The sequence below is a fragment of the Syngnathus scovelli genome, chromosome 21 (assembly GCF_024217435.2).
Source record: "Syngnathus scovelli strain Florida chromosome 21, RoL_Ssco_1.2, whole genome shotgun sequence".
NCBI classification, from domain to species: domain Eukaryota; kingdom Metazoa; phylum Chordata; class Actinopteri; order Syngnathiformes; family Syngnathidae; genus Syngnathus; species Syngnathus scovelli.
The window spans coordinates 4,836,538-4,863,445 of record NC_090867.1 but is presented as its reverse complement, the minus strand read 5'-3'; the positions used below and the strand labels follow the sequence as shown (position 1 = coordinate 4,863,445).

Below are 26,908 nucleotides of genomic sequence, written 5' to 3'. Positions count from 1 at the left end.
AAAGATGATGATCAACCAAAGGAACACGGAGTGGGCTTCGCCGTGAAGAATCACTTAATCGAAATGATCGAACCTCCTACCAATGGCACGGAAAGAATTCTCAAAATGCGTCTTTCAACAACTAAAGGTCCAGCTAATATCATCTGTGTTTACGCCCCAACGCTACAGGCTGCAGCAGAAACAAAAGACAGTTTCTACGAATCTTTAGATTCCATCCTGAGTGCAATCCCTGTATCTGAGCACCTTTATGTTCTAGGTGACTTCAATGCGAGGGTGGGTGCGGACCAGGTGTCATGGCCGGAAGTATTAGGATCTCACGGCGTTGGAAAGATGAATGAAAATGGTCAAAGGCTTCTAGAACTATGCTCTGTTCGCAACTTGTGCGTGACCAACACCTACTTTCAAAACAAGGCATGTCGCAAAGTGTCTTGGAGACATCCAAGATCAAAACACTGGCATCAACTTGACCTTGCAGTCACTCGACGTTACTCTTTGAATAGCGTCTGCAACACGAGAGCTTACCACAGCGCCGACTGCGACACTGACCACTCATTGATTGTGAGCAAATTGAATCTTAAGCTCAAGAGGTTTTATCATTCGAAGTCAGCCACACATCAATATCGGTAAGACAAGCTGTGTAAACAAGAACGCCGAGTTTATCGCAAGACTGGAAAGCACGCTGTCAAATGATCATCGAGAGTGTGCTGAAGACAGGTGGAAGTTTATCCGCACTACCATTCAGACGGAAGCAACTCTGACCTATGGTAAGAAGGAACGCAATAACACAGACTGGTTTGAGGCGAACATTGCCGAAATGGAGTCAGTCCTTGATGTCAAACGCAAAGCATTCAACAAGTACAAGCAGCACCCATCTACAAAAAATTTGCAGGAACTGAAGTCTGCACGGGCTAAGGTCCAGAGAACAGCCCGCCGCTGCGCGAACGACTACTGGATCCAGCTGTCAGAAACCATTCAACATGCTTCAACTAATGGCAACGTCAGGGCAATATACGAAGGCATCAAACAAGCTACTGGAAAATTAGTGAAGAAATATGCGCCCATAAAATCCAAGACTGGTGAAGTCATCATTGACAAAAGCAAACAGCTAGCGAGATGGGTAGAATACTACCTCGACTTGTATGCCAATCCATCGGCAGTTTCGCAAGACGCAATCAGTACGTTAGAAGACCTTCCTGTGATGGACGAGTTAGACTATGAACCAACCTTAGATGAGCTCAGCAAGGCCATTGATGCTCTAGCATGTCGGAAGTCTCCTGGTGCGGATGGAATACCTCCCGAGCTAATCAAGTGCGGAAAAACAGCGCTTCTGAAACCACTCCACGAACTCCTGTGTTGGTGTTGGAGAGACGGCAAAGTACCACAGGATATGAAAGACGCAAAGATTGTTACACTGTACAAGAACAAGGGAGATCGTAGTAGTTGTGATAGTTACCGTGGTATCTCTCTACTGAACGTAGTTGGCAAGGTCTTTGCCTGTGTTATCCTTGCCCGCCTACAGGTCCTAGCTGACCGTGTGTATCCGGAGTCGCAGTGTGGATTCAGAAAAGAAAGATCTACAGTCGACATCATCATCATCATCATCATCATTGGTTTAAAGTCCTTTTTCCAGGCGCCGCTGGGTTGGACTGGGTTCTTGATATGGCTTTCTTCCACCGAGAACGGTCCATGGCCATCTCGTGGTTGATGCCGAGTGCCTTCATGTCGGCTGACACGGTCGTCTGCCAGGTCTTTTTAGGTCGGCCACTGGGTCTTGTTCCCTCTACGTTATACGACATAACTTTCTTCACCCAGTCGTTCTCGTCCTTCCTCACTACATGTCCGTACCATCGCAGTCTGCCTCTCCTCACCACATCCACTATGGCCTCCACTCCCATCTTCTTTCTCAGCTCTGCACTGGGTTTTTTCTCCCTCATTGACACACCACACATCCATCTGATCATCCTCATTTCTGCTCTGTTTAGTTTTTCTTCGTGTTCTGTTTTCAGGGCCCATGCCTCACTTCCGTACGTCATACTACTTCTGACGCAGGCGGAGTACACTTGGCCTCTCATCTTCAGGGATGGGGCCTTAGATGTTAAGAAGGGCATGAGTTCCCTGAATTTCTTCCACCCGCTTCTCACCCTTGTAGTCACTGCTAGGTCCACCCCACCATCAGCGTTAAGCATGTCTCCAAGGTAGCAGAAGCTGTCCACCACCTCGTACATCTCCCCATCTACTATGAGCCCCTCTTGCTCGGCTGGGTCTGCTTGGGCGACTTCTCCCCTGCACCGCTTGCATTTGAAGGTCTCACTTGCAGCTAGTAGGCTGCCTTTTACTCCGCTGCATCTCCGGTGTACCCATCTCTGACAACCCTTGCACCGGATAGAGTTAGCTTGCACCCCCTTCCCGCAAACTCCACATGGCCATGCTCCTGACTGTGGTACCACTCCCAGGCCAGCACCACCGACCATGACCTTTGATTTTGCCGCATTCACCTTCATTCCTTTCACTTCCAGGCAGGTCTTCCATGCTGCTAGCTTCCTAGCTAGGTCTTCTCGACTGTGAGCCATCAATACCAGGTCATCCGCGTAGAGCAGCTCCCATGGTAGTCCACCCCTCACTTCCCTCGATACCACATCCATCACGATAGCAAACAATAATGGGCTGAGCACCAATCCCTGGTGCACCCCTACCCTTACTTCAAACCCATTACTGTCGCCAACTCCTGTTCTAACAGCTGTGCATGCTCTGCAGTAGAGAGTCATCACAGCCTTAACCAGTCCCTCTTCCACGCCCGACTTCCTTAGGGCCCATCTCACCACCTCCCTTGGCACCCTGTCGAATGCTTTTTCCAGGTCAACAAAAGCGAAGTACAACCTCTTCCTCTTCTCCTGGTGTTTCTCCTGCATCTGTCGGATGACAAAAATTGCGTCTGTTGTACCTTTACCAGGCATGAAGCCATACTGCATCTTGTCCACCTCTACCCGTGACCTCACCCTCCTTTCCAACACCCTCTCTAACAACTTCATTCCATGCTCCAGCAGCTTTATGGCCCTGTATGACCCGCATGCAAGTGGGTCCTCCTTCCCTTTGAATAGCGGCACCAGGATGCTTCTTGTCCAGTCCTCCGGAATGTGCCCCTCAACGATGACACTGTTACACAGGTCAGTCATCCACTGCACACCGACGTCTCCCGCTGCCTTTAGCATCTCTGCCACCACTCCAGATGGTCCAGCTGCCTTTCCATCCTTCATGGCTTTCATGGCTTTCCCCACTTCCGTTCGCGTGATCTGGCCACATTCACCCTCCACTTCGTCGCATCCCACCTGTCGACGTGATCTTCTCATTGCGCCAGCTACAGGAAAAATGTCGAGAACAATGAACACTTCATATTGCATTCATTGATCTTACCAAAGCTTTTGATTCGGTGAGCCAAAGTGGTTTATTCCAAATGCTGAAGAAGATTGGCTGTCCTCCACAGTTGCTCAGCATCACAACCTCCAGAACCATTCACCACAAAGAATGGGGTGAAACAGTTGCTCAAGTTGGCATTCAGTCATTCTGAAGAAGGCGTCTATCTTCATACTAGGAGCGACGGAAAGTTGTTCAACCTATCTCGCCTAAAGAGTAAATCCAAGGTCCGCACCTTTTTAGTCCGGGAACTGTTGTTTGCAGACGATGCAGCCTTAGTCGCACACACAGAGAGTGATCTTCAACAATTGATGGACAGTTTTACTAATGCTTGTAAAGCATTTGGATTGTCGATGAACATCACCAAGAGCAAAGTCATGGGTCAGAACATACAGGCACCACCGTCAATCAGTGTCGAAAACAATCAGCTTGAAGTTGTGGATGAATATGTCTACCTGGGCTCAACAGTCGCCAGCAATTTGTCACTGGATGCTGAAATCTCAAAGCGCATAGGCAAAGCCTCAGCCGTTATGGCTAAGCTTCACAAGCGAGTATGGGGTAACCAAAAAGTCACAGTGAACACCAAGCTCAAAGTGTACCAGGCTTGCGTCCTCGGAACATGGCTGTACGGTAGTGAGTCATGGACCATCTATGCTCGCCAAGAGGACCGACTGGAAAAGTTTCACATCCGGTGTCTACGTCGGATTCTGGACATCACTTGGCAAGAGCTCGTCACGAACACTTCGGTGCTAGAAAAGGCTGGTTCCCTCAGTATGCATCTCCTGCTTTGTCAACGTCGGATGAGATTGCTTGGACATGTGCGCCGCATGAATGATGGAAGGATCCCAAAAGATTTACTCTACGCTGAGCTCGCTTCAGGACATCGCCCGAGGGGTCGTCCAATGCTGCGCTTTAAGGATGCGTGTAAAAGAGACATGGTCCATACAGGTATCGACACGAAAAATTGGGAACTCCAAGCGATGGATCGTAAGTCCTGGCGCCAAGTCATTCATGATGGAGTAAGGAAAGGCGAGGAAAAAAGAATCCAGCATTTGAAAAGCAAGCGTGAATGCAGGAAACAGAGACAGGAAGCTCAGGCCCAAGAGCAACAGACTCAATTCGTATGTCCGGCTTGTGGGAGAGACTGTCATGCTAGAATCGGACTGCTGAGCCACTCAAGATGCTGTACTTTACTCCAGTGATTCCATGCTCCATGGCGCTACCATTGTCTCTCGAAACAGACGGATGCCATAGTTCATTAAAAATGAATAGAAATCTACTAGATTTCTATTCATTTTTAATTACACTAGGGTAGGGGCGGGGCGAATTATTCAACTACACTACACAACTGCATTTCGCCCAACCCCTCCCGAGAGTCGGGGCCTGTATCCCCTCCCGGGGGGCGGGGCCTCTAGCTCCTCCCGAGGGCCGTGGGCGTGATCCATTGGTTTGCCCCGACCACTTGGGGGCGGGGCCACCTTGTGTATTTACACATAAATACTTACCTATGCAAATGTTGTTTGCATATCGGTACACTTATATAAAACGAGGTCCCAGTTATAAAAGCCCATGTAGGCACGGGCTCAAAACAGGTTTCTTTCTGGGCAAGAGTCAGTGTCACTAACCAGTCGGTTATTTCGACCTGGCAGCTCTCAGCCGTCTGCATTCTTTTGTACTTACCCAACGCGCGCGGAACGAAACACTGAACGGATAAGAATTACTCGAAGTGAAAGCGGCGTCAGTGCCGAGCTCGCCACGTTTGGCGAGTGGCTCCGTCGCTGCGCTAGAACACCTGAGATCCAGGGTTTGACGCCGCATCACTGTTAAATGTACTAACTATGCACTATACTAACCATGCGCTGGACTAACGCTAATCAAACCTCTCTCTCAGCAGCACTAACATTGCGCGCTTCTCTCAACAGTAAAAAAAATAAGGCAATTACGTATGTTTCTAGAATTTTAGCAAGTTTTATTTTTTTAAGTATCATCTTTTTTGTGACCTACGAGTCTAGGCTGTTCTAAAACACCAGCTCGTATGCTTGATACATATTAAATGAGGTAAAAAAGTCCCGTCATTTACTTCATATAATGTACGTACCGGCACAAAAGGTTGCAGTGCTGACATGGGGAGCCAGAGATGGATAGACATTCGAATCACTGATGGCTGAACGGTTCGATGCGCGACAAGGCAACCCGCAGTCTTGGGTTCGAGTACGGCAATGTTCAAGTTAAATAACTTTATCAAGTTGTTGGAAAAAATATAATCTGCAGAAATATCACACATTTTTAGCATGTGGTTTAGTGGAACTAAGGCAAATGTTATTGCTTTGTACTTTTTACACACATGCGCACTGGAGAGACAGCGGCAGTATTTCTGTTGTATGTTTGTTAGGTTATGGGCAAAACAAACCACGAAAGATGTGTCTCATTGACCCAGCCGTCAAATTACGGCACCTAGCATTTTCAATAGTGTTGTTTAAAGTTAAAAATGAAGTATTTTCGCATATAGTTAAACGGAGCGTCAAACAGGTTATGGCAAATTTGCCGCCACTAGATAGCAGCACTTACAATTAAGCTAACCGGTCTGAAAAGGCCGATTGAATAAAGAAGCCGGTAATAAGAGTACCTCTCTGGCTCACTTACGTACCACCTAAGCAGGTTGCTGTGTGGCCTTTACATACATGTTTTTTTTTGCAGGCTTAACTCTGAACTGGGTGGTATCATAGTACTGGTACCAAGGTTGGCGGTGTTGTTAAGCAACATGCGAATAACAAGTGCTTTGAATTGAAGGCCGAGGTTCTGGAAGTTACATGTAATGTTTAGAAATTCAAACTACTTTATCACTCTTGATTGTACAGCAACAGGCCTTCACAGTCGGACAGCAAATGAAGACATCAAGACCAGTAACAAAACATGCAATAAGTTTCATATTCAAGAGATGCAGCATCAACTGAAGCACATCGTGAATGATGACTGACACAAAACACACCAAAGTTGACTTTATTCACAAAGACCACGCGTACAAAGCAATGCACCAACATGGAGCAAGATTCTGACTTCAGTGGCCATTTTACGGCAGGGTTGCAAAAATGTTTGCCAAAGATAAACTTCATTGGTCGCAACGCAGACTGTTTTGACGCTTACTCGACACACTTGGCATTTCCATCTATGTGTGTCAGGCTACTTGACTTTTGTCAACAATTTAGAATGCATCCAGCTTTTCTTTGCGCAGTAAAAAGAAATGCCTGACATGGCGTATTTAACATGACATATTTGGACTCATTTGTTTGAAAAAATTTTTACAATTGCCTTATCATTATGATTCAATTTTGTATGTTATCATTTAACTCAAAATATAGATAAGATAGGTACAGAGGCACACACAATTACAGTACAAACTTTACAGTTCACTCCATGTATTTAAAATAAAAAAATAAAAACACTTTAAAACAATATCTCACAATGACAGCGCCGGGAAGAAAGAGAGGCATCATGCAGACAGACAGTGTGCACACCCAGTGAAAAAGTAGAGGAAGGGAGGGAGGGAAAGAAAGCGCGAAAGGAAAAACAAAGTCATACTCCCTAAATCTTGGCTGGGCACTTTGCCCTCCCGGTCTCGCCGCATCTTCATCCGCCTCGTGTGGGCCGCTTGTCACGGGCAAAGGTCCGCCAAAAGTTCATGTCTGCTCCGGGCTCATCCTCCGCCTCGCACAGCTGCAAAAAGACAGCACTCAGGTGCATACGGTTCACTTCTGTCGAGATGCTCATTACCTTGGTCTCGCGGTCCGGTCCAGTCCCTCTCGGTGCAGGCGCTCGTCCGATCCGCTGCCCCGGCAACCCTGAAAGGCAGACATATTGTGGTGGTTTTGGCAAGAGGAAAAAACCACTACCACCCCACGACCTTGACTCAGGTTAGTTTGTGTAGGGTAACTAGCGGCATGCACGTCCCTCCCACATTGGAGCGATCCAGTTTATGAAAGGTTTAACCCATTACAAAGAGAGAGGGAGGGAGGGAGGGAGGGAGGGAGGGAGGGAGGGAGGGAGGGAGGGAGAGAGAGCGAGAGGCGATGAGAAGTGTTAGAGATTCGCTCACTCCAACTTATTTTGCAAGAACCACACGGGAGACAAGTAAGTCCTTTTAGACACCTGCAGGTGGAGAGTCCATTCGTCGCTGTGCGTGCAGCGATGTTCGAATGGAGGTCTGAACTCTCCACCGTGCAAGGGCATATTTATTAAGAGAAACAGAGTGGGGGTATGAGTAGGCTGAATAGAAAGCCCTTGTCCTCTAGTCAAAACATATCAGGGGATGTTTTACGACCTTGTGGAGGATGGGACAAGGTAGGTTATTTATTACCGGTTGCATTCCAACATAAGCATAAAATTAATCTAGCTAGGTTATTTATTACAGGTTGCATTCCAACATAATCCTACGATAAAGATAACCTGGAAAACCCTGACATCTCCCTCCTGTTTTATCATATGATTATGCCACCCCAAACAACAAAGACAAGTAAAAAAAACAACAACATATATACATGTATAATGAAGAAAGAATAGTAAAAATAAAAAAACAAACAAACAATGATAGCAACACTTTCCAGTGAAGATGAGGTATTACCTTAATACCCCAGATCAAACTTATCGTGTAAGCGAAAAACCTTCTGGCCAGATGTTATTAGCAGGAAAATTCTCACACGGTCCCTCTGCCTTAGGCGACCAGAATGCTATCAATAAAAAATAAAAAGAAAAACACAGAAACAGTACATCATTGTATCCATCACTTGCGAAGCATTTTCGATGGTCAAATCAACAAGTTTCCGTAAAACATGCTCAACAGAACAGCATCTACGCAATCCACGTCTCATTATCATTATCACATCTGTCACGTCTAAGAAGTTGTATATGTACTCGTGTTTTCGTCAGCTGGTGATGTTCTAGTCTGTAGGTGTGGTCTGTCACTCACACTGGCGCACACACTCGTGTCCAGTTGGCAGGCAGCATCGGACAACTCTTGTGACCACAAAACCATGATCCGTTCTGAACAGGCACGTGCACTCATAGGATGCAGGTGAGGCAGTGCTTCTGAACTTCTGGACGAAGTAGGTCCCGTCCGATGGTGCAGCCATGTTGGTAGTAGAGCCCTTACACCTTGAAAACGGCTCTCTCATCCTGGCACACAGCGGCGATGTCCAAAGCTCCCATCCAGTCACCTCCGTCTGCAAGTCCAGAGCGGGATGGGTCGGCAACACTGATTGTGACAGCTCGGTGTTGATATCCAACTCCTGGATGCCGTGTCCCTGTAAAACAATCCTCTAGACTTTCTTGCTACGTTTCACACAAAAATAATGATGAGTAAATCATCAGATACCTCTCGTGCATACACTCCAACAACCGTTAAGTAGACGTGAGATAACTTGCATGAAATCTACTTAACCAAACATTGAATAAATATGGGATAACTTAAAAACTGTCCCGGTCAACAACAATTCATAAATAGAAACTACAAGGTATTATAGAGAAAGAACTTCTCTTTAGCTAGACAAAGAACAAAGGTGTTCTGTTCATAACTAGTGAGGGCCTCTCACAGATAAGACAAGGAAGGGAGTATAAGAACTCCCTAAAACCTGGCAGATGTGTTGGCCTTGAGCGAAGGTATGAGACCTCCGGTTCAGGCCGGCCAGCTCTTCTACAAAACTAATTATCCTGACATTTCCCCACTGTTTATCACATAGTTGCTCAAATTCACACATCACCGTAAACAACCCCTTTTCTCCACTCTCAGTCGTCGGATCACATTCATGAGGACAAATATGTTTACACCAAAGGATAAACGTTGCGATGTCATCATTCAGAATCCCACGGATCTGGGAAAAGTCTGGTAACACAGATGCAGGAATTTTGCCATCAACATCATCACGTTGCTGCTCAGACATTAGGTATATCTGAGCAATCTCTTCCTCCATGGGCGATAATACTGTAGTTACGAGACGATTAAACAGAGCACGAAGACATGGCATGCAACATCCATACAAGGTGAGCATAGCAGCAAACACTGCAACTGATGGTAAAATTGAGGACACAAGGGCGTTATACTTCCCAAAAGCAGTCATCCACTTGTAGCGCTCTTTCATCCTCGTTTTGAGGGATCGCAGGCCTGCAATCCGTCAGGCTCCCATCAGGGGCGGTGTCGTTCTGGATGAAGGTGCAGCATTGTTTTCCGAACATTGCGCAGACCCCTCCTTTTTCAGACAACAACATATCATGAGCATTGTGGTTCTGGATCGACATTAGGGAAAGTGTGGCTAGCTGTTCATGCACTGCCTCGAACCCCGCTTGTGTCCGTTTGCCCAATTTTTGCATGTTGTAATGGATGTAATTTATCCTGTCTACGTTCTTGTTCATCGTTCACCAGCAGCAAATGGAGGACTCCCATCCCGCTGCAATTTGGTCATTTAATTCTTATTAATCAGGAACTCCTCTAGGGACTCCAATTGCATCAATTTCGGTCAAATCATCGTCGCCTCCCAAATTTAAAGATATTTTGGTTTTTACCAGCTTTTTCCCCAGATCTTGGCATGTTGATGTATATACAATTTCGCTTGATTACATTCTCTGAAAGCAATGGCTTCTTTGTTTTCTTTTTTTTTTTTCTCTCAATGGATATTATATAGACTGCTCTGTCACACACTTCACAATCCAGTAGACGTGACAGATTTCACACAATCTTTGGTCAATGGCAACGGTACAACATAAATAATCGGTCGCAAATCCATACATATGACATATTCAATTTTTTTCTGTCTTTGCAGCTTGTTTTGCCATAAGCAATCAATTGTTTCTTTTTTCAGTTACTCTTATAGTTAGTTACCTGAAACAAATTATCCACATTCATTCTAGATATTCATCCCATTCTTTAACATCTACAGCGGTTGTTGACAAAGTACCCATATAAACATCATACTTTCATGGCAGTCCAGATCCGACACAGCAGATCATCCTGCAAAGGTCAAAATGATCTTTTAAATTGAAGGCATTCAGTGTTTTTGTTTTTGTTGAAACAAGCTCTACAAAAAATGTTTTGTTTTGTTTTGTTTTGAAAATGTTTTGAATATGAATCAAATCCATATGTTGCATAAAGCTGACTGACCTGCCCACTATCCCTCCTCTTGAGCCATGTGACACGCACCATGGCTCAATATTGCTGCCCATTTGCATAGGTTCTTTGGTAGGATAGGTCTGTCTTCTGGTCATTTATAGATGCCATTCTCTAATCTTGCCCCTCTTTTCGTCCAAAATGGAATTTCACTCTATGGACTTTGTCGCTGCACATCTTTAAAAATGTTTCAGTGATTTAATCTGCCTCTTGTGTGTATAAAATTTGAAGTATCTTTTGCGCTGCAGCTTTGTGGTTCTGTCTGCAAGCTTGTTACCTCTTGACACCTTATCAGTCTCGTGTGTGTGTGTACTGCACTGCACTGCAATTGGACTGTTTTCACAACTAGCTTAGCAAGTAAATGGACGGCCTCCCCGAATGGGGAGCGACTCAGTTAGCAAATGATTCGACATTTTCACTTTCTTGTAGTTTCTTTAGTTACTTTTCAATCGTTTTCTCATTGTTTATCACAAGAATCTTAGAAACTTGATTACAAATCAAAATGTATGTTTTATTTTACTCAATTGTATGATTTAGAGAATCCATATGTCGTAAAGTGTTGTATTACTACATATGATTTCATCATCATTTAATTTGACTTTCTTTCCAAAACGCTTCTTAATTTCTCAGTTCACACATCTTCTACATGTTACTGGTTCTCCAGTTTTTTCTCTAGTTAATTATCAATCCAAAAACTACGTTTTCTTTTTAGCATTCAACCTGCTCAAAATCACTCTTTCATCAAAGTCGCTCTACTAATTTTCTATAGTAGTCGCCAACGACTTCAACCATTCAACCTTTCATTCAGGCAATCATTCATCAATGCTCATCATATGTATCTCACACAGTCTCCAAAAAGGAGTCTTCCTATCACATTGGTCCCAATTCATCCAAGCTCACCACACAACATTCATATATCATTTTCAACTCAGGTTTCCTGGTAGAACAATCCACCAATTCAAAAAAACTTAACTAAAACAAACAATTGGCAAATTAATCTGAATTTTTTCCTTGTTTTTAAATTTGAAGAACTCAATCTCTCAGATTTAGCTTGCATTTAGAATTTTGTATAATCTTATAACACAACCAATCAATTATTCCTATTAAATTGCTAAATCTTAAATTCACAATTTAGCTTCTTCCAATTCCTGAAAGCAGGTTCTGTCATTTTTTTTCTTCGAATTTCTCATGTGGGCTCGACACTTAACATGCACTGGATTAGTTTCTGCTCGCAAACAGATTTTAACTTTAACTTTAACTTACTTGTCCCCTGGTTCGTTGCACTGCCGGGTCCCGTCAATCCACCTCTGTCAGACGAAGGCAGACCTAAGATGCTCGCCCAGCGAAGAATTCTCTTCCCAGGACTTTCTTCTCCAGGTCCTCCTAATGGACACTGGCTTGTCGACAATGCAACACGTCCTTCTTCGTCAGACAGATAGCGGGTATGAGGGATCCGGGTCATGTTAGAGATTCGCTCACTCCAACTTATTTTGCAAGAACCACACGGGAGACAAGCAAGTCCTTTTCGACACCTGCAGGTGGAGAGTTCACTCGTTGAAGGAATGAAGTCTGAACTCTCCCTCCTGCAAGGGCATATTTATTAAGAGAAACAGAGTGGGGGTATGAGTAGGCTGAATAGAAAGCCCTTGTCCTCTAGTCAAAACATATCAGGGGATGTTTTACGACCTTGTGTAGGATTGGACAAGGTAGGTTATTTATTACCGGTTGCATTCCAACATAATCATACGATAAGGATAATCTGAAAAAAACCTAAAAATTGTCATCCTCGTGTCAAAGTTCAATGTGGCTTAGAATAATACTGAATGTTTCATGACTTGTAAGAAATTCAAGACGCACTGGCATATTGATTGATTGATTGATTGATTGATTGATTGATTGATTGATTGATTGATAGAACTTCTCCCATGAAAAAAAATGTCAATGGCACATCATGTCTCAAATCTCATACTATGTGCAGGAGATAGATGGGCGGCGGACAGACTTCCCTCTCGTTTTCCTGTTTGATCGCTCTGCTTGTAGTTACGAACCACCGTTCACTCGTCGCGTCCTCCCTAAAAAAATCAGTTTTATCCATGAGTCTTCCTCCTCCTTTTGTTGGAATTAAAATGTATTTTATTCTTAGTGTGCCATAGAATAGTGGAACTCTTTAAACATTCTTAGCATTAGAATTACCAACATAAAAAATAAGGCAGAAATTGTATTACTGAAAAGTATGCTTCATCGCGTGAGCCAATGTAACATTATTCAGTTTGAACATTGAAAAAGGGCTAATGGGAAAATAAAAAACATTCATATCAATTACATTGTAAAATTACTGTTTACGAAACACAAATATTGAATTTGTCACCATTTAACAATTTTAAATTAAATTAAATTAAAAAAAAATACTCTTTTTTTCCACACTTTATTTTAACCCCCTGATTATCATGTTATTTTTTTGTGTAAAACCTATCAGTTATAAAGCTAGATTTTATGATAGTTATTAATGGTAAAATTATTGTAGTCTTCATCTTTACCAGAAAAGGATCCAAAGCGTGTTCTGCTTTACAGCCCTGAGGAGGACTTGTGGCCAGGCGTGGCACACCATCCGTTCCCTGAAGGAGGAATGGTAGAGACTGCAGCAGGGACAGAAAGCAGCCAAGTAGGAAACACACACACACATGCACACACATGAATGTGTGACCTGTATCCAAAGATGACAATATTTTCCTCCCAGGATGAGCTTGCTGAGACAAAACTCATCCTTGTCCAAGCAGAAGAACGAGATGGTGTCCATGCACCAGAGACTCATGGCCAAACTGGACTTCTTCAACACCACCCTTCATATAGATATGGACAAATACCAGGTGCAGACTGCCACTGGAATTGGTATCGTGTTAACTCTGTTTCTTGGAATGGGAACAGATCCTTGGATTAATTGAATTTGAATGCAATTTGATGGTGGACCTTACCAGAAATGTACTGAAGTACAATCAGCGGCGAAGATAGTATTAGAAGTTCCAATGGATTTCAAGTCCATCGCCTTATCCACCATGTATTTCGGCGGTGTGTATTACACAGTGTGCTAGTGGCCGAATGGTTAAGAAGATGGACTAGAAATCCATTGGGGTCTCACCTCGCAGGTCCGGGTCCTGCCAACAACGATACAAATGTATTAATCTCGTGGTCTATTATGAGATACTCACCACATTCATTTTAACAACGGGTTTTACAGTTTGTGTTGTTGTGGACGAGTGGTTAAGGCGATGGACTATAACTCCATAAGGCGTCTGCTCTCTTAGGTTCAAATCCTGCTGACAGTGTCAATTTTGAATTTAGATTCATGCAATATTTTGACAATGTGAGGACATCGCCAATGTGTGTTGTTGTGGCTGAGTGGTTAAGGCGATGGACTTGAAATCCAATGGGGTCTCTCCTCGCAGTTTCGAATCCTGCCGACAACGATTTTGTATTAGAATCTCGTTGTGTTGCCACACCCTCACCATATGTATTTTGACAATGTGAAGACCTCGCCAGTGTGTTGTTGTGGCCGAGGGGTTAAGTTTATAGACTTGAAATCCATTGGGTTCTCACGTCGCAGGTTCATGTCCTGCCGAATTAATAATATTTTTTATTAGAATCTCATGGTGTATTATGAGATACTCACCACATGCATATTAACAGTGGGTGTGGCCAAGTGATAATATGAGATACTCACCACATTTGTATGGCGCGCATTACACTGTGTTGTTGTGGCCGAGTGGTTAAGGTGATGGACTAGGAGTCCATAGGGGGTCTCCCCTCGCAGGTTCAAGTCCTCCTGACAACATTTTAGATTTTGAATTAAAATCTTGCTAGATTCTTGCAATATGCATTTTGACAATGTGAGGACATCGCTGATGAGTGTTGTTGTGGCCGAGTGGTTAAGGCGATGGACCTGAAATCCATTGTGGCATCCCTTTGCAGGTTTGAGTCCTGCCGATTACTATCTCTAATTAAAATCTTGTGGTGTATTATGAGATTCTCACCACATGCGCGTGTCATTGTGGCTGAACGGTTTAGGCGATGGACTAGTGGGCTGGGGTCTCCCCTCGCCAGTTCGAATCCTGCCAACATTATAGATTTTGTGTTAGAATCTCGTTGTGTTGACAGATCCTCGCCATATGCATTTTGACAATATGAAGACCTTGGCCAAATGTATTTACTGTGTAGTTGAGGGCCATGTGGTTAAGGCGATGGACTTGAAATCCATTGGGGTCTACCCTCGCAGGTTCGGGTCCTGCTGACAATGATTATAAGTTTCGAATCCTGCTAACGACAATTCAGATTTTGAAATAGAATCTTACTAGATCCTTGCAATATGCATTTTGACAATGTGCGGACCTCGACAATGTGTGTTGGTGTGGCCGAGTGGTTAAGGCGATGGACTTGAAATCCGTTGGGGCCTGCAGACAACAATCCAACCTTTTAATTAGTCTCATGGTGTATTAGGAGATACTCACCACATGCATTTGAACAGTGAGTATGACATTGTGTGTTGTTGTGGCCGAGTGGCTAAGGTGATGGACTTGAAATCCATGGTGATTAGCCCTTGCAGGTTCAAATCCTGACACCAATGATACCTTTTGTATTAGATTCCCGGACCGGCCACATAGACTCTGTCCGAAAGAAGGCCCAGCAGCGGCTGTACTTCCTGAGACAGCTGAAGAAGTTCAACCTGCCACGGGAGCTGTTGAAGACCTTCTACACTGCCATCATCCAGTCTGTCCTCTGCACCTCCATCACTGTCTGGTTGGGATCCACCTCCAAACAAGACAGCAACGGACAATCAGGACTGCAGAAAAGATAATTGGAATCAACCTCCCATCTATCCAAGACTTGTACCTGTCCAGGACAGGGAAACGTGCAAGTAACATCTCTACAGACCCTTCTCACCCAGGTTTCAGTCTCTTTGAACTACTCCCCTCCAGACGGCGTTATAGAGCTCTGTACGCCCAAACCAGCAGACACAGAGACAGCTTCTTCCCCCAGGCTGTTGCTCTGATGAACTCACACCACTCTTAGAGTCTCAGAGTCATTGCTATGCAACAACATCCTCGTACTATATGTCCTTTCTGCATCCATTGCAGCCTGGTCATCCTGGAAGAGGGACCCTCCCATCTGTGGTCTCTTCTCAAGGTTTCTCATTTCCCCTAGTGGGAGTTTTGAGTTTTTCCTTGCCCTCCTGGGAGAATATTTGTCATTCTTCACACGTCCTGAGTGTTGTTAGTCACCTAAATGTTGAACAGAGGCTGTGATGTACCGAAGTCAAATTCTTTGTTTGGCACGCTCAAACATGGCGAATAAAAATTCTTGAATCTTTACTGTTCACAACTAAAACTAAATGTGTTCCATCAACCTTTAGTTTCTTAATAGACAATGATGGTATTTATTTACAGATTGAAGCACACGTCCACCTCCTTCAATGTTACACATGAATGCACATACTAGAAAAAAAACTGGAGAACCAGTAACACATGCAGAAGATGTGTGAACTGGGAGTAGGACAGATAGTGAAAGATAGTAATAATACAACACTTTACGACATATGGATTCTCTAATACAGGGGTCTCAAACTCCAGTCCTCGGGGGCCACATTCCTACATGTTTTCCAAGTTTCCCTCGTTAAACACACCTGATTTAGTTATCAGGCTCCTGCAGAACGTTAGGATGAACTGATCATTTGAATCAGGTGTGTTTAACGAGGGAAACTTGGAAAACATGTAGGAATGCGGCCCCCGAGGACTGGAGTTTGAGACCCCTGCTCTAATACATTTGCCATCATACCCTTAAGTTAAAATTTTCTCAAGCTTTTCAAACTTTTGCTTGAAGCAATTGGAAGATGATTGAAAAGTGACTAAATAAGTTATGAGGAAGTGGTGTAGGTGTTAAGGGCACGCGCTTATGCACTTCCCTGGCTGATCAACATTTGTTTGACTGAGATGGAGGAGAGGGATTGGCTGAGCTTCCTGAAAAACTCTGGACAAAGGGCCCATCTGATGTAGGACTTTGAACGTCCATTCCCCCAGTACAGATCAAACCAAGATCAGAGTGGTTTCCAAGAGTTAAGCAATATCCTTTAAAACATGAGGCAATAAATGGGATTGCCCCTGTTATAAATGATCTTTTGACAGGAGGAATCGTTTGGAAGTGTTCGGATTCTTCTTGCAACACTCCTATTTTTCCAGTCCAAAAAGACAACAAAATTGATTGGCGAATGATACAAGATTTACGAGCAGTAAATGAAGCAGCACAGACAAGAGCACCAATTGTGCCTGACCCACACACACCTCTAAACACTTTGAAACCTAATCAGAAGTTTTTCACAGTAATTGATCTTAGCAATGCATTTTTCTCAGCGCCAGTCCACCCAGACTCACAGTTTTGGTTTGCGTTTACCTTTAAAGGACAAAGTTATACGTACACCAGATTGCCACAGGGATTTGCTAATAGTCCAACTATTTTCATTCAAGCTATCATGGCCTGTTTGGCTGATTTTCAAATGTCAAACAAAAGTCAACTTCTCGTTTCTTGTAGTTTCTTTCCGGCGTCAACAGCTAATTATTATTTTATTTTTATTTATTTTATTCAATTGACACGGAAGACGAAGATTCTGATGGATTTATTGATTTGGAGTGACACGGATGGTTCGATAAAATTGTTGTTTATATTATTGTTATTTCATACATAGTTTATATATTGTTATATGGGCCTGTAGCAAAATTTGAACTGCAACGCGCCGCTGACATCGGACTTGTTTACATAAAGGAGGACCAACCCGATCGATGGCTTTAATGATTTGGAGTGACACAGATGGTTTGATAAAGGTGTTATTTATGTTATAGTTATTTAAATAACTGTTATTGTTACATCAGGCCCGTTCTCAGCTTCTCGTTTGTGTTTATGTCACGTTAGCATACCGTATCGTTTAGCCTGTTGTTGCTCGTTCATGTCTGTTCTTCGTGTTGGGTTTTGTCGAATAAATTTCCCCCAAAATACGACGAATACTCCGGAGCAACTTATATATGTTTTTTTTTTCACTTTATTGTGCATTTTATGTCTGTTGCGACCTATATTCCGGAGCGAGTGTGTGTGTGTGTCTGTGTGTGTGTGTGTGTGTGTGTGTGTGTGCGTGTGTGTGTGTGGGTGTGTGTGTGTGGGTGTGTGTGGGTGGGTGGGTGGGGTTGTGCGAGAACGCTCACGGAACACATGCGCGCGTAACTATTATGTGGATTTTAACCGTCTGTAAAGGTTTCTAAAAAGAGTTCTGAAATGGGGCTGGTCCAGTTCGCATATGCCTGCTTTCAAATTTAGAGAGCACTACCTTTAGGGGGAGCATTAGAGATTAAAGGTGAGGCGCTTACGGGAGGCGGGTTAGCAGGTTAAGGTTTAATTATTAGGGTTTGGTAATTGTTAGGGTTTTAGGGTTAGTGTTAGGGCTTGAAGTTGGGGAATTGGGAGCCTTAGGCCAACCAGATTCCATTTATTCCATAAATCACTGATATTCAGTTTTCAGGTCCATGTCACATGGGCTACCAATCGGAATGTAATGGGGTCAGCTGGTCTACTATGGGGCTCATTGGTGCAGGGGAATGATTCTCGCCTAGGGTTCTTTGATTGCCCGGATTAAACTCCCGGACGAGCTCTTCTGTGAAACACTGTTGTCTATCGTTGTGTGGAGTTAAAGTTAAAGTTAAAGTCCCAATGATCATCGTCACACACACATCTGGGTGTGGTGAAATTTGTCCTCTGCATTTAACCCATCCCCATGTGATTTTGATCCATCCCCTGGGGGAGAGGGGAGCAGTGAGCAGCAGCGGTGCCGCGCTCGGGAATCATTTGGTGATTTAACCCCCCAATTCCAACCCTTAATGCTGAGTGCCAAGCAGGGAGGCAATGGGTCCCATTTTTATAGTCTTTGGTATGACCCGGCCGGGGTTTGAACCCACAACCTTCCAGTCTCAGGACGGACACTCTACTACTAGGCCACTGAGTGTTTGACAGGCCAATGTTACACAGAATGTAACATGGTCTGCAAGCTTTCTTTGAGGCTCGTTGGTCTAGGGCAGGGGTGTCAAACTCATTTTTGTCGCGGGCCACATTGTAGTCAAAGTTTCCCTCGATGGGCCATTATGACTGTCAACCCAAATAAATAAACGCCTCATATTATATACAGTATAAGCTACAAAACAAACTGACAAATAATTGCTTTTTCAAATCAGACTCGTGGAAACTTTTCACATGAAGATTCTTAAAAGTTCCGACAATTTGCAATGTTAGTATGACATAGATTTAATGCACAATTTGTCGTTGCGGGCCACAGAAAATGATACGGTGGGCCATAACTGGCCCCCGGGCCTCGAGTTTGACACCAGTGGTCTAGGGGTATGAATCTTGCTTTGGGTGTGAGAGGTCTGGGGTTTAACTCCCAGATGATCCCTTCGTTAAAACATTGCTGTTGATCAACTAGCCCCATTTCATCTGAGGTGCATGTCACATGGGCTGTCAATTGAAACGAAACGGGTTGTGTTCATTTACCTTGGGTCTCTTGAATCTGTTGTTTCGATTCTCATCACTTGAATCTGCCGTCGTGTGTCATCCATTGCGCCACTCACCCTACAAGACTGTATCGACTGTAAACTTGTGTGGAAAACTGTCATTGTCCAAAGGAAGGCTGTTTAGCAACAGTGACCAGCAGACAAATTCAACAAGGTAATTTGACTATACCATAACCCGGATTCGAATCGAACATTAACCACTACACGATCATGGCCTGTATGCAGTAGCGTTAATACGATGCACATGTTGGCCATGATCGTATAGTGGTTAGTACTCTGTGTTGTGGCCGCAGCATCCCCGGTTCGAATCCGGGTCATGGCATACTCCAATTACTGTGTGGAATTTGTCCCTTTCTTACTATTGCTAAACAGCCATCTTTTGGACAATGACGATTTTCCACACGTTTGCGGTCGATAGCCTTAACTTGTAGGGCGAGTGGCGCAATGGATAAAGCATCATAGCATATTCAAATAATGTCACCCATTTTTTATTTTTTTTTTCATTTTTGCAAAAGCTTACAAGCCACATATTCCCGTGGGGCTCGTGGAGCAATGGATAACGAACGCATCTGTCTACAGATCAGAAGATTCCAGGACTCCTGGCCAGCTCACATGCCATTTTGTGGTCAACATTAGCTATGTGTAATTTCTGTGAACTATTGGGTTGAAGTAACTCACAGACACTGTCAACCAATAGTCTTTCCAATTTTGTCTCATCTCGAGACTTAGGGATCATCGGATCTGCGTAGTTATTGGATAGTTCCACCAACATTTTAACATCAACATTCTTTCATGGTCTGCTTGAGTGTCGTGGCTGAAGATCCTAGAGAAAAGACCCTAAACATGCAACTGCATGTTGGCCATAATATAGCATTGAGGCGGCTGCAACCCCAGTTTGAATCTGGTTAATAGCCGAATGAACTTGTTGCAGTTATTTTTTATTCACCCTCAACAGTCTTACGTTGGACCATGACAAATTTACATACACGCAAGCTTACCGAAAATGACAACTTCCCGTGGGGCTAGTGGCTCGTTCCTTGCTCTGAACGGACAGCCAAAACGATTCCTAACACTTACTAATCAAGTCCTAACCAATTCCTGTGTGTGTGTATGGGGGGGCGGGGCAAAGGAACCAATCAGATGGCCCGAATCCATGCATGGCCGATGACGGCAGTGATCAGCACAGTGATATTTGAGAATTGAAATGAAGTTTATAGGATTTGCAGACAGTGTACAATCATTATTTAAACAAAAGTAGGCAGGCGCATACATTTGGAAACCCCCACAGAAAAATGACATCAATATTTAGTAGTTCCTCCTTTTGCAGAAATAACAGCCTCTGAACCAGTGGTTCTTAACCTGGATTCGGTCAAACTCTAGGGGTTCGGTGAGTCGGTCTCAGGGGTTTAGCAGAGCCTCCCTTCCACTGCGGAGGTCCGAACACACCTGATTTATAAATTCGTGATAACGCATATCTGAACTGGTCTCGCAAAGGCAACAGCAGAAGTACGACTGATTTGCTGGTATGTCATTTGTCGTGAATTCATGCATTGTGTTGGTTTTATTCTTTCAACAAGGTGGTGTCCATGCACTTCTGCATAAGTTCCGCTCTAGTCTTCTGGCCCAACTCTTTCGTACATATGATGACCATGGAAAGTTCTTTGCGAATGATCAATCTTTGCCTTTCATGTTCATCGGGACTACCCTTTTAATAGGTACCTACACTGTGTATTTGGATAGAGACTGCTGAAAGGGGACACACTCGTGAACTACATGCATTACTGCGGGTGAAGAAGAGTGAACAAATAAGTCAGCAGACAAGGTTGCCGATTTATTAGTGCCCAGAAGAGCAGCACTCTGTTCCGTACTGTAACCTGTTAGGTTTGTTCCCGGTTCTTTATCTTTAATGCTCGATATGCTAACAGCAATTACCAAGAGGCAGCTGTTAGATAAATTGTATATATATGTTATCATGCGTTCCCTAATGAGTACTTATTAATAAAGTTATTGCGCAGAATGCTTGCTGTTTCTTCTTGCAGACATCACCTAGTCCACAACAAGTCAAACGATGCTGGCTGGAGCTTCCTGACCTTCTACACATCTGGGAATCCAAGAAAGTTGTTGATGTCTGCACATGTCATTTTGTCTATGCACTCTTTTCACATGACTACTTTGTTTCCCATAACATTTTATCCTTGCGACTTCTAGTTTCACATAGAATCTCGTTTCTTCACTCTTGAGACTAGCCCACGCTTTCCCCCCCACCTATCAGGGGCTAGTCTCACATTGTAGGTAGGGCATTTCCTTAATAAAAAGAGAGGAGTGTAAACAAGACCTTTAGTGTATTTTGGATTGCTGTAAGTCTGGATGCACTCCTCGCGAGAAAAGATCAACATTCTGTCTCACTGGTTTTGTCTGCTGATCCTTTTGCTGAATCTGAACCTAACAGATTTTTGGGGGCTCGTCCGGGATCTCAATAGGACTATTTCTGGTTCCGGCCGACTTTTCGACGCAGGACAAGTCCTTGGCCAAGGCATATAGAAACCCTTTTCACGGGGCTGTCTCGATCAGTCGGTTGGACACCGGAGTGGTTGACGAGATCATCCGAGGAGAAGGCCCAGCAGACTGTGAGTACGAATCTTGATTCTGTTGAATTAATGAAAGTGCAGTGACAAGAGGTCACTTAAAACCTTGACAATTCTAGACCCTATCAAGTGCAATTAGAAACAGTAAATTCTGCTGGGATGTTGGAGTCCCCTGACTGATGAGTCAGTTAAATTCCATGGGAAAGCGGACCCATCTGTTTTCTAGAGAAGTACAGGTAATTTGGAGCAGTTAAATTCCGCTGAGGTGTCGTGGGCCTCCTAGTTAACCTTCCTAGCTTTCTGCTGCCATCTGGGGTGTTTTTTTTTTTAACTCTTGTTTAGCTGGTTTGGCTTCTTTATCCATGAAAAGATAGGTTTTATATCTACTTTGAGAAAAAGGCAAAAATACGTTTTTCTTACACAGTAGGAAGGTTAAAGAGTTTAGATTTTGTTAAGTTCCACGGGAGGGCGGACTCCCCTGCTTGCCTGTGGGAAGATAAGAGTGCGCATTGTGTGTGTGTGTGTGTGTGATTTGACTGAGAGTGATCTCATTTGAGCTCTCCTTTATGTAAACAGTGGTTTTGTGTAAAAGCAGAGGAAAGGAGACTTACCACTCATTGAATATTTTACCACTGTCCGGTGAATAGAGTTGGCTTTAGGACACTGTAGGTGCCATTCGAATTGCCAACTCCGAAATTTAGAGAAATAAACCATGGGAAAATCAAATAGCAAACAAAAGCCGCTACCCCGACATGAATTGAAATGCAAGGGGTCGGCACCGACAATATAAAATATCTTGACAAATGCATATTTTGGACAGAGGGGGTTGCATTATGTGACGTGGCGGTGGCGAGGCTCTCCGCACTTCAGTTCCTCCCCCCACCCTTGTTATCAGCTGGGAAGATTGTCATGTCTATGTTGTGGGCCCGTGTGTGTGTTTCTGTGTATGTTTGTCTTTGTGTATCAGTTTGTTATAAAGGTTGGAATTGCGTTAAATTGGTGCACAAAAGCGGTGTGCTAGACAATGGTTTATCAGATTTGCATTGTTAAATGTAAAAATTAGAAATGATAGAATAATCTGAGGGTTGTGGTCAGAAACTCGTCCAACGAGGAGAGTGCCCTGCCCTCATAAAAATGTGAGAGTAGGAGAGAACATACATTGTAGTATTGGATAAAATTAAATTATTGATTCGTTATGACATAAAACTATACAAGGACACATGTAAGGACAAGTCAAAGATTTGAATCACTTAGAGTTAAAAACAACATTGCAAGGGGGGCGCTTTTTATCAAAAGAACACCAAGTAAAGTATTAAGTAGTGGGCATTCGTGATTGGGATTGAATTAAGGATAAAATTAGGTCAATGATTAGAAATCAATGATTAGAAATCAATGGTGCTCTACACAATAAGGCTTAAATTTTAATGGGGAAATATTTGGAGTACTGTGTTGGTCTACATAGGTCATGGGCCTAGTTTATTTGGTTTTGTTTGTGGTTTGGGTTTATTTTGTTTATTGTTAAGGTGTCCCTTGTTATTCTCTTATCCCCTGCATTGCAAATGTCTTCTTGATGCAGATAGGTTAACAGGCTGGGACTTTTGTGAGGAGATAATTTGTCGATTGATGGGGGTTAGTAATTGTCCAAATTCTAGTCACATGTTTTGAGGGACCACAGCAACAACATTATATTTAATTTCCAGGCCATTATTTAGTATGATATGACGGTGTCTAGCTAAGTAGACTGTTCTATCGAAAAAGATGAGAGTGAAGGAGGAGGTTTGATTTGTAATCTGACATTTGGGTCCCATTTTTGAAGAGCATAGATTGTTTTTGTTTGTTTATTTTTTAAGATATGTTTAACAGTTTATCTCGGTGCAGTAAGGATATAGAAATTTTGCAAGACTTAAAATTAAAAAATTAAAAAGCAAAATTGCATTCTCATTTTCCCAGATGTGAGGGAAATTGAAAGATAAGGACGACAAAGAAAAGATAAAAAAGAACTTGCTGTTGCACAGACAGGAAGATGATGACACAGTGTCAGCGCGAGCTCGCTTAAGACCCGCAGCTGAGAATGTGATGAATGAAAATGAGAAAAATGATCAAATTACAGAGACAGATGTTGTGGCACGGCAAAGCGAACCATCCTTTCTGTCTTTGTACCCCAAATTAAACAACTCATTGCTTCCTATAATTTGAGAGGTGATGAAATACAACAGGTTTTCATGGCATCCTTAACCAAACATTGGGCAAGCGTTAAAGACACCTGGAGTCCTTTTGATCTCCAGGGCCGTCCATTGGACTATAACGAGGTGCCATTACAAATACAAATTGACCAACTATTGCAGGATAGAAATAATATTTCAACGTAGAGCAAATTACACAGACATTGGCCGGACTAAACAAAAACAAGATAAGTTGTTTGAAGACTTTGGACACAGACCAGAAAGAGTGTTCAACTGATGTCTATGATCAACAACTCAAAAATGCTCTACATGCAAATTTGCGACCAGTATTATGTCGACAACGAATAAATTCGACAATTTTTTCCCTATAAAATGGTGCCGTTTGGGTTTGAAGTACATAGTCGCTTCAAAGGAGGAAAAGCATGATTTAAGATACGCGATTGATCAATGAGAAGGCTATCCCTTGTGCCAGGGGTGTCAAACTCATTTGTTCGCGGGCCGCGGTTTAGTCATGGCTTCTTTTGGAGGGCCGGTATGACTGTCATACCCGAGTAGATGTGTGAGCGCCTCATATTGTGGGGGCTGCGGAACAGGCTGACGAGTACCTCGCTTTCAAATCAGACAAGTAAAAACTGGTCTAATATTTGAAATTTAACATATTACTAAAAGTGAAGATAATTTGCAATTCAAGTGATGGCACATGTATATGAAGCACAATTTGACACCTGTGCCTTATACAAAGGTAAAGTTGGATTGGAATTTGATGAAACGGATATGGACATCCACCTATTCCATTAGAGTTTAAATTGCTTGCAATTTAATTGCGATTTAATTAACACCTGTGTGATTGATTGATTGATTGATTGATTGATTGATTGATTGATTGATTGATTGATTGATTGATTGATTGATTGATTGATTGATTGATTGGTTGAGTGGTTGAGCGAGCGAGCGAGCGAGCGAGCGAGCGAGCGAGCGAGTGAGTGAGTGACTTTTCTGTCGCCTGCGCGTCATCTTTCTTGCATGGCTACGTAGCTGTCTCAGCCACATCTGACCGTTGAAAGATGCACGACACTCAATCCTGCCGCTCTCATTCCCCTTCCTGACGACGGCGAATTCCATGATTGCGTCGATGCTGCCCAACAAGTTGCTAAGGCTCGGCCTGATTTGGAAGATACGCCTCTGCCAGATGGTCATGTGTTTTTTGTTGATGGGTCTTCTAAGAAAAATGAATCTGGTGTGACCCTTACTGGGTATGCCATTGTTACTGCCGACATGGTTTTGGAGGCTGCTAAACTGCCATCCAATATGTCTGCACCGGCCGCTGAGCTCATTGCTTTGACTGGGGCCTGCAAATTGTTTGTAAACAAATCCGTCACTATCTGGACTGATAGTCAGTATGCTTTTGCTACAGTACACGTGTTTGCTCAGCAGTGGAGCAACCGTGGCATGATAACTTCTGCAGGGAAGCCCGTCGCCCATTCCACATTACTGACTCAATTTTTGGACGCTGTCCAGCTACCTTTAAAGATAGCAGTTTGCAAATGTGCTGCTCACACTGCGTGCTCTGATCCTGTTTCTCTCGGTAATGCTTTTGCTGACGAATCCGCGAAGGCCGCTGCGGAAGGCCTGCTCCATGTCCTCTCTTTACAGCGACAATGGTCCACATTTTGTAAATCAGATCACATTGGGAGAATGTTCCACATAAATCTAAAGAACCATTGTTCCTATCGTTCACAATCAGTTGTTGAGAGATCTAACACGACTATAAAAAACAGATTAAAGAAATGTATGGAAGAAACCAAACGACCATGGACTCAGTGCTTAGACCTGGTCAAAATGTACATAAATATTACAAGTACAACAGGGCTAACTCCCTATGAAACAATGTTTGGAAGGCCTTACAGGCTTCCTCAGTTCAAGTCCACATGGGAGATCCCCGAGGAAGCCACGTTAGCTGATTACATGAGAAAAATGTTAGAACGTCAAAAGAATCTAACCAATAACACTGATGATGAACCCATTTCTCCGCAGGAAGACCCCAAAGTGGTACCGGGAGACTGGGTTTTGATCAAGAGTATCAAGAGGAAGAATTGGCATTCACCCAAGTGGGAAGGTCCTTTTTTGGTACTACTCACGACACCTAATGCTTTGAAAATAGCCGAACGCAACACGTGGATTCATTTATCTCATTGTAAAAAGGTGATCTCTGCAGACCCAACCTAAAGTACGGAAGGTGAGCAAAGTCTGGTAATAGTGCCTGATCCTGGTGTCAAGATCCAGGGTTGACACGAAAGCTAGCAGAAGCCAAATTCCAAGACACCAACCCGAAGCTCAGGGTGTTGACTCTGAGGAGATCCAAAAACATGAGCATTAGAGAGTCATTTGGTGAGTGCTTTAATCAGGCTGTGGCCTGCGCTAAGTCTGCCATGTGTTTTTGGTTGCTTTTGCTGGTTTGTGTTACCATTGTGTTTTTTTCGGGGGTTATTTTATTTGGAGGGATAGAGTACCATGAGCCTTGAACATTCTTTTCTCAGGCAGCTACCAACGCTAATTCTAATTGATATGGCTCATGGGGGAAAAATTGCTAGACATAAGCGCGACACTAAATCCCCTTTTGATCAGGTTGTTTGTATTCCAGGAACCGTCTGCGTTCCAACTTGCGTACCATGGCTTTTGTCTTGGACTTACAATAAGTCATTAATGTTTACTGTGGCTCCTAATACATCTTCTTCTATTATTTTACCTATGAAGAGTTTGAAAGGTTTCGAAATGGTCACCCCGCTCTCTGGTTCCAGTGAAGAGGCTGTGTTCTTTGCTAAACGAGTGACTTTGAAAAATCAGGGCAAAAGCCTCCTTTTGTCTCTTACACTCGCTGATGGTCAAATTCGTCCTCCAAATGTCACCTTGTTTAACGCTTCTTGTTGGGGTTTTCAACTGTGGGCTTGGTCCTCTGGAATCGATCCTCGCTTTCCTATT

General features: G+C 43.5%; 3 non-coding genes across 3 annotated transcripts; all 3 read left to right on the top strand.

The window, feature by feature from the left end:
- Positions 1–13,946: 13,946 nt before the first annotated feature.
- Positions 13,947–14,028, top strand: trnas-uga (transfer RNA serine (anticodon UGA)). Its single transcript has one exon. It is a non-coding gene; the product is annotated as a tRNA-Ser (tRNA).
- A 282-nt stretch (positions 14,029–14,310) lies between these two features.
- Positions 14,311–14,393, top strand: trnap-agg (transfer RNA proline (anticodon AGG)). Its single transcript has one exon. It is a non-coding gene; the product is annotated as a tRNA-Pro (tRNA).
- Positions 14,394–19,411: 5,018 nt separating this feature from the next.
- trnah-gug (transfer RNA histidin (anticodon GUG)) lies at positions 19,412–19,483 on the top strand. Its single transcript has one exon. It is a non-coding gene; the product is annotated as a tRNA-His (tRNA).
- The last annotated feature ends 7,425 nt before the right edge of the window (positions 19,484–26,908 follow it).